Source organism: Falco naumanni, chromosome 4 (assembly GCF_017639655.2).
Source record: "Falco naumanni isolate bFalNau1 chromosome 4, bFalNau1.pat, whole genome shotgun sequence".
Classification (NCBI taxonomy): domain Eukaryota; kingdom Metazoa; phylum Chordata; class Aves; order Falconiformes; family Falconidae; genus Falco; species Falco naumanni.
In genome coordinates this window covers 55,781,192-55,789,808 of record NC_054057.1, presented here as the reverse complement: position 1 = coordinate 55,789,808, position 8,617 = coordinate 55,781,192, and the positions used below count along the sequence as shown (strand labels likewise).

The following is an 8,617-nucleotide window of genomic DNA, read 5'->3' as shown; positions in this document are numbered from 1 at the left end:
TTATTTCACCTCCAAAAGAGACTCCTCAAGCTTAGCTAACTGTATCTTCTTCTCTTCTTGTTGTTGTAACAGTTTTGTCTTCTGCTCTTCCAAATCAGGCTTTTCATGCTGAATTGTTAAAGCCAAAAGCTAAAAAGAAAGAAGATTATTCCACAGGATAAAAAAATACTCTAATATTTCATAATATATATCCATTATTTATATAGCATAATATATATTCATTAATAATACATTTTTTAAAGTAGATTTCTGAGGGTTTACTCAATTGCACCACACATCCAAGAGCTTTAAATCTATGTAGACATCCAAGATATCCTGCAGTGGCAAGTATAACTCAGGAACCACTGTGAACCATGCCCTTGTGTATAGCAACAGATGCAAGCCAGGGGAGACATTTAAGGACATCCCAAAAGGCACTGGATCACTTTATTAAGGACAGTGATTCATACCCTTTTTATGCTGAGACCTAAACCTTTGCACCTCAATCTGAATCACATCTGTATTTAAATGATTGGCAGTCTGCATTAGTGTATATATTGTTATCAGATATTAAAAAAAGTAGGTGATAGAAAGCACAAACTGGCAAGAATGGCAGCAAATTTCTTTCCAGCAAACCTACAAAAAGTCAAACCCCCCTCCCATCAACAAAGAGAGGAAACAAAAAAACAAAACTATTTTTTCTGTATTTCCACTTAAAGAAGGAGTAATTCACTTGGTTACATTGTATGATGTATGATGTGAATTCCCTATCTCCAGTGGAGAGAGGAAATCCATATAGTTATTGTGCATTTTGCATTATATCTTACTTATCAACAAGTTATTTACATCCCATTCTAAGCCTCTTATTTGTTTGGAAAAACTTCTTTCATACCAAATAAAGAGAGGTTTTTTTCTTCCCTTAATTTATCTCTTTTTTTTTTTTCCTCTCTTCCATCTGCACCCTATATTTTGATCATAGAAAAAAACTCAAAAGCTGCTAGCATTTTGGGGGAAGTAAAATATACAGCTTTTTGGTTTCCTTAATTTTTTCCTGTACACAAAGTATCTTGATGCTCGGATTACTCTCTCCCTAGAACAAAAACAAAAATGTTTCCACTATACCATAAAGGCATCTTGAACATAAAACAGAAGCTTATCAATTAATCTGATGCAAATGAATTCAGTAAGACAGTTTCCATTTTCTCTATTGGACTCACTACTTGGTTTCAAACTGCATAAAACCAAGATTTTAAAATTTAAATTTAGTTTCAGCATCAATTTTACCATTTATATTTGTGTGCTAGAAAATATCTCTGTGACCATTAATGCAAACTGGGCTTCTTCCAGAAGCTGAATGTAGCTATGAATGTCTGTTATACATACATTGGTTTTATTCTAAATGCCTACCTGTCCTCTTAACCCACTTGCTGTTGTGGTAAAGTTTACTTCTGTAACAATAGAAGAAGCATCAGGTGGAATGAAGGGATCCGGGTTCCTTGTTGATAGAAAAAGACGGAACTCTTCATTATAATCTATCATTTTTTCACCTATTTGTACAGCATAACGGGGTCCTGTAAATAATAAATGGACATTATATTTACTCTGATTAGAACACTGTAGAATTATCTGAAAATAATGGTATTTGCATAATACTTTATGACCAACAGATTCAAATATATTTTATAAAATTTATTTACAATTTTTTAGAAGGAAAAATAAATTTTAACAAATTTAAGGAAGATAACCTATCCTGCATTGTTAGGCCAAAAAAAAGCAATAGCATAGCACCAGCATAAGAAAGTTACATAGTGAGAATATTTATTATGACAGGGTAGTTTAATTATCCTTACCCAGTACAAAAACCATAAATGGGAAAAGAATACACTTTAAGTAAAAGTAAATACTAATGAAACTTTGAAATCTTCAATCAATAAATAGGAGAGCAAACACCACAGAAGATGCACTGGAGAATTTCCCTTTTTGTGTAAGAATCCCATCATAATTTAAACATACTAATTCACATTTCCACGTAGGTATACCATTCTACTGAAACACACTAGTAATTAGTGGCTAACTAAGATGGCTCAACGTTTTCTGAATGTGATCCAAAACCATTAGATTTCATCTCTGGATCTCTTACATTTATTTGCAAACAGATGATGTTGCTGTATAATCATTGCTACTTTCTATGATAATCGTTACAGAGAAAGTCTATGAAATGAAAGATGCTGGAATATCTAGTCATTAGATTGAAAGTAAAAAATCCATTAAGAAATACCCCATCAATTTGTCTTATTATAAATACATTTAATTGAATAACAGTATGAAAGAAACAATAATTAAACTTCTGCTGTCATGTTTTCAATCTCTGTTTATATTCCAATTAATCTGACATTTCTCAATGTGCCTTTCACAGAATGAAACTGAATGTATGGCCTATCACCACTATCCTTCCGACACAGGTTTCCATTCTAGGAGGGTCAGAAAATAGACTCAGTCAATCACACGACTAAAGCAAGATTTTGCCTCCTGATGCTAAAAAAAAGGAAGAACAGAATTGTATGATGAAGAGTTTCAAAGTGAAAATACCCTTTCCACAGAAATTTCTGAGGTGACATAGTTAGATGCCTCTCTATTTTTAGCACTAGAAGCAGATCAGAAATGCTCGAAGTATAAATCTCTTGCTAAAACACTGGTAGAGATGAAAATCACGTAACAATTTTGCTTCTGTGCCAAGGATCAGAATAAATTTTAGGCTTATGCTGTAAAAACATCAAACAGAAAATGGAAGCTGTACAAAGACAAATTTATTGCAGTATATATATTCACATTTTTCTTAACGTTTCATTCCAAGTAATGAAAAGACATACAGCCATTGCAAGCAAAGTAATGCAGACAGGCCCCAACCTTAATGTTTTGACAAAGAGGTGTGCGTGCTTGCTTGTGAAGTGACTGAAAGGACTCAAATAGTGGTTCTCCCTTTTCAAAAAGCAGCTCCCTAGTTTGGACTTGCACAAACCTAGCATTAACATAGCTCATTAACATGCAAAAGAGGATTCCTGAGTGTTATGAGCAGTTTCTCTGAACAAACTGGTATATTTTAATTTGTCTACTTTCTCCACAGTTATGCAGACATATTCATCTCTTAATCTGATTCCTTGAGTAAAATCAGTTAAGATGCCTGAATACCGTATCTCTGCTTTCCAAAGTTCAGCAGAAGCTAGTGAAAACAAAAAAGTTGTTAAGAGGTTCTACCTAGACTTCGGCAGACCCCTGAAGTCATACTTTGGTGGTGTTCTCAACTTTTACTGAAGATAAAAAAGCAAGTGCATCTGTAACGGAAGAATGATTTAAGCTAACATTTTCTTTTCACTAGACAGACCTTTACGATATAGGAGATAAATGTATAGAAGAACTCTACAACATTTGCATTTATTTTCACCATGTATTTACATTTAAAGAATTACTGCTACCTCACTGACTACTAGATCTCAATGTTAGATCAAATGACAACAAAAGGAGTCTTGAGCTGTTTTCAGTGCCCAAAGTTCATACTGCGAATTACATGAACAGGCTGTGGCACATGCTGAGGGATTAAAACTTGAGGCAGAAATATAATTACTAAGGATAATGTAAATATACTTTAATAACTTAGAAAGTATTTACAACATACATTGTTATATTTTTTTTTAATCCACTCAGTTCTTTTGATATAATTTCAAAATACGCAACACAATTCAACATAATATGTGCTGAGATACTCATATAATTACTATTTACCCTTGGTAAACTTTCAACATATCGCTCTTTTTAAAGCAACTAAATCCAAAGCAGTTACAAATAGTTATATAGAGTATATTATCTCTCCAAAGCAGAGATATTGTAAATTATTTTTTTTTCTCTCCTTTCATTGCATCAGTTGGGGAGACTCACTGAATTCCACCATTTTGCCGATCTCTATGCCCCCTCCATTCCAAAGTCACACCAGGGACAGACCTGTGTGCTTTCTGTAGTTTCAGACAAATAAAAGAGAAACAGCAACACGTTCTAAAAAGTGATTTCTAACTGCACAACCAGTTGTATAATTTCTGGTCTGTTTAAGGTCCAAGTTCCTAAGTAAAACTATGTGTTTAATATTACCACTAGAAATTAATTTAACATTTAAATTGTGAAGTTGATAAAAACACTTTATTCTAATTCCATATTTTTTAAAAAATAAATACTTTTCAATATTTTCCCACTTACTAAACAGGAACGTATCTCCAATGTATTGCATGCACTGAAGTGTTAGCAGCAGGTTAAAGAGGAAAAATATACACAATAGCCATGTATTCAGAAAAATCAAGTTTTATGTGATTTATATATAAATCTAACCTACAAAAGTTTTGAGCAAGTGTTTGTAAGGATCTTGGTCATTTACCTTGAGCAACAAGATCTTTTCTCAGCAAAGGGTAAAGTACAGGCTCCACTCCATCCATTTCCTGTATAATAAGTGTTTTCCCAAATCTCACTGCCAGCTCAAGAGCTGTTAAGAAGTTGGTGTCCTGGGCAAATAAAACCAAAATCCTTTGATTCGTGTTTTTTTGACATATTAACACTTTGTAATGAACATGAAGGCACTATCCCAGAAGTCTAAATCTAAAAATCGGTAGTATGGCTGAAAAATTCCATTACAAGCATCATATGATATTTCAGAGTTTAGCCACAAGTGTTTAAGTTTGATCTATTCAGCTACTGACAAACAGGCAACTTATTTAATACACCTAGTCCCCCAAGTGCTGCACCAGAAGAAAGCAGATCTACCATAGGTTTTGTGTCATGTCTGTCAGGTGTACTTGGAAGTCTTGGCATCAGGAAATCTCAACATAACACATATCAAATGTTAGTAGGTAGCTATGTCTCAAAACTGAATGAAGATCTAAGGTCAGAATTCACATTCATATTAAGATAACTAAATACAGTCTTTCACGTGTAGATGTCTAAACATGCACACCATGTTTAAGATTCCGTTACAGTCAATGGAGATACTAGACAATGCAAACAGAGCCTAAAAGTTAATCAAGGCAATCCGCTAGCAGGGAAAGCATTCAATCACCCAAAGATATGTATCTAGTGGCACAGAGAGTATCTAAAAGGCCTGCGCAGAGCTAGCAGGGATCTGTGAAAGACCTACATTCTGTTGAAGCCATATCTTGAGGCCAGGTGGGGTTCCATAAAGGACTCCTGAATGGCACTAGATGCCTGCCTATGTGTGTCTGCCACTGAGCCACACCTCACCACCCATGTAAACAGTGACGCGTAGCAGTTAATCTTAGATACCTTAATCTCAAACTGAAATCCAACTTCCAATGTAGATAAACAACACAAAAATCACAGGGAAGAAGTGTATAGATACCCCCTGAAATCCAGTGAACTGCAACCAAAAATACAAAAGACCTCTCTGTTTACAAATCTTTCACTACTTCCCTCTCAGCAGGAAATACTGATATTCTTGGAGAGGGCAGCACGATGAAGAGGCAAACTTGTACAAGTAACACCAGATGTTGACTCTCCAACTTTAAATACTCTGATCTCCTCCCTGAGTAAACAAACTTTCAGTACCATTTAAGAAGCATTGTAACCTAGAACTATGTAAGAAATTATATACATCATGTAATATCACCCAATTTTGGTGAGTGCTATTATACCCCTTTAAAAATTGCTCTCTAAATTCTAGAACACAGTGAGCTCAAGCAGAGCAGAATTGTAAGACCAAGAGTAAATACTGCACCTGTTGGTTAATAACTTCCAAACGTGAGTCCTTCAAATGTGTCTTCAACCACTCAGTAGCCCGGAAAGAAGGGTCTATCAAAAATGGGCAAACTTTACTCTAGGGGAAAAAGATAATTTTTAATATTATTTACTGAAATCTGTCTTGTTAAAGAATAAAGTCCTTTTTTATCTCCCCAAACTAATGGTATAGTAATTTTAAAATATTTTTCATTAACAAACTCTTTAAAGAAAAAATAAGAGCCTAAGAACAAAATGACAAAAAAACCAAACAACCAGTAGAAAGAAATTTCTTTAGTTTTATTTCTTCAGTTTTTTTAAATAAAAGAAGAAAAACCCCAAAGAACTAAACCTAAGATTCTCAGATGTTTATCCTGCTAAAGTTAGGCAGTTCTTCACCTTCTCTTAAAAACAGGACTCTCTATTCAGTAACACACAGCTTTTTGTTATTCATAACTGCTTTGAAACTTAGAAGAGGTATTATTTTTCCTTTTCCTTCCTGTAGTGGGCAAAGGTACAGCACTTCTGGTTTTTGACCTCAGCGCATTTTAGAAAGAGTAGTGAATGTAAGTATTTTGCCAGCATAAAGATACAAATATCGTTTTACTTATAATGGCAAACAAATATATAAACTTGCAAACACTACAATGTAGAATATTTTGGTGATATTGCCTAGTAACATGTATACTGACGAGACAGCAGGTTTTCATTTTAATAAAACCTTTATTAATGTGTGGTTCCCATATTGGTACTATGCAAAGCTTTACTATTTTATTATATAAGATACGTTATGCTATACATATTGCGTTCCAAACGCTGAGATTTTAACCATCAATATACTAATTATAATTGTGACGCAATGGTCACAACAAAGAGGGACCACAGAGATAACAGTAAGTGAGGCAAGTGAAAAGAGACCTATTCACAGTTGACGTGCATTTAAGATTTCACAGAATCACAGAATGGTTGAGATTCGAAGGGAACTCTGGAGGTCACCTTGCCAACACCCCCACTTGAGCAGGGCCACTATAGCCAATGGCCCAGGACCATGTCCAGATGGCTTTTGAGTATCTCCAGGGATCGAGACTGCACCACTTCCATGGGCAACCTATGCCAGCGTTCAGTCATCCTTGCTGCAAACAAGTGCTTCCCGATGTTCAGACGGAGCCTCCTGTGTGTCAGTTTGTGCCTCTTGCCTCTGGCTCTGTCACTAGGTACCAGTGAAAATAGCCTGGCTCCGCTGCCTTTGCACCCTCCATTCAGGTACAGAAATCGAGAAGCTCCCCCTGAGCCTTCACTTCTCCAAGCTGCACAGTCCCAGCTCTTCCAGCCCTTCCTCACAGGAGAGATGCTCCACTGCCTTCATCGTATTTGTGGCCCTTCATTGGACTGTCTCCGGTACATCTATGTCTCCCTTGGGCTGAGGAGCCCAGAGCTGGACACAATTCTCCAGGTGTGGCCTTACCAGTGTTGAGTAGAGGGAGGGGAAGAGTCAGCTCCCTTCACCTGCTACCAATACTTTGCCTAATGCAGCCCAGGATACCATTGGCCTACTCAGCAAGGGCCCATTACCAGCTCAGGTACAATCTGCTGCCCACTAGGACTCCCAGGTCCTCTTCTGCAAAGCTGCTTTGCAGCTGGGTGGCCCCCAGCATACATTGGTACATGGGGTTATTCTTCCCCAGGAGCAGAACTTTGCAATCCCCCTTGTTGAACTTCATGAGATTACTGTCATCCCATTTCTCCAGCCTGTCAAGAACCCTCTGGGAGACAGCTTGACCCTCTGGCGTTATCAGCCACTCTTCCCAGTTTTGTGTCATCAGCAACTTGCTGTGAGTTTAAATGTGTATTTTCAGCAATCCTCCGGTTCAGTCTGATAGAATCTAAAAAAAAACCAAACCCTGAAACTGTTCTGAGTCCTACTGTTCAAGACTGACTGACTACACAGATCTCAAACTGAACAACAGGGAAACACAGACAATATCCAAGAATCAAAAGCTGATGAGCACAAAAGCTTGAGAACTGTACTGTAGATGACATTGGTAAAATACCATGTCCAATTCCAGTTTTAAAAGGATGTGGGGGAAAAAAACCTGTGTACAAAGAAAATCATTTGAGCAGAGGGAGGGCTTGAAAAAGCTCTTCATACACAGTAAGATTGTTAAGAGCTCAATCTATTCAACTAAGGAAAGAGATGAAAATAAGATTTGATTATAGCATGTAAGTAGCTTTAAGTGTACAAGTTCATATTTATTGGAGAGCTTTCCAATCAAACTGAGAAAGGAATAACTAGATCTAGTATAAAGATGATAAATTTTAATTGGAGAAATGGCTGTAAATCATTTGACAGAAACATCAATCATCAAAGCAAACTACCTGTGGCAAAAGCAAATTCTCCTCATGGCATTACATCTTTACTTTCTAGCAGATCTAGTAACTACCTACATTATAACTACAATATTATGTACGTAACTGTGCAGTTGTGTATGTATATTTATTATATGTTATATATCTTTATACAATTATATGATAGAACTGAATCATGATTATAAGCATAGTATTATCACTCTTTTCCCAAATATTATTAGCTACTGGCCTTAAGTGAATGGCATTTTGTATCCTATATGACAGAGCTAACCTGATGAAATTTGAACGTTTAAAATCTAGATGTTTTGAAAGGTATCTGTATATAGACTTTTCCTTTTACTGACAAAAAAAGTATTAGAAATGATAAGTCAAAATGAACACAGATGGGACATCATCTTCCACTGATTATACTGGTGTTAATGATGATTCACACTTCTAGCCCCAATAGACTGACATCAGGTTTTGTCTGTTTGACGTCCGGAAGAAAACTTTAAAGCAAAAA

The 8,617-nt window shown here is 36.0% G+C and overlaps 1 pseudogene; it reads right to left on the bottom strand.

The window, feature by feature from the left end:
* Positions 1-8,617, bottom strand: part of LOC121086119 — a 29,826-nt pseudogene continuing 21,209 nt past the window's right edge.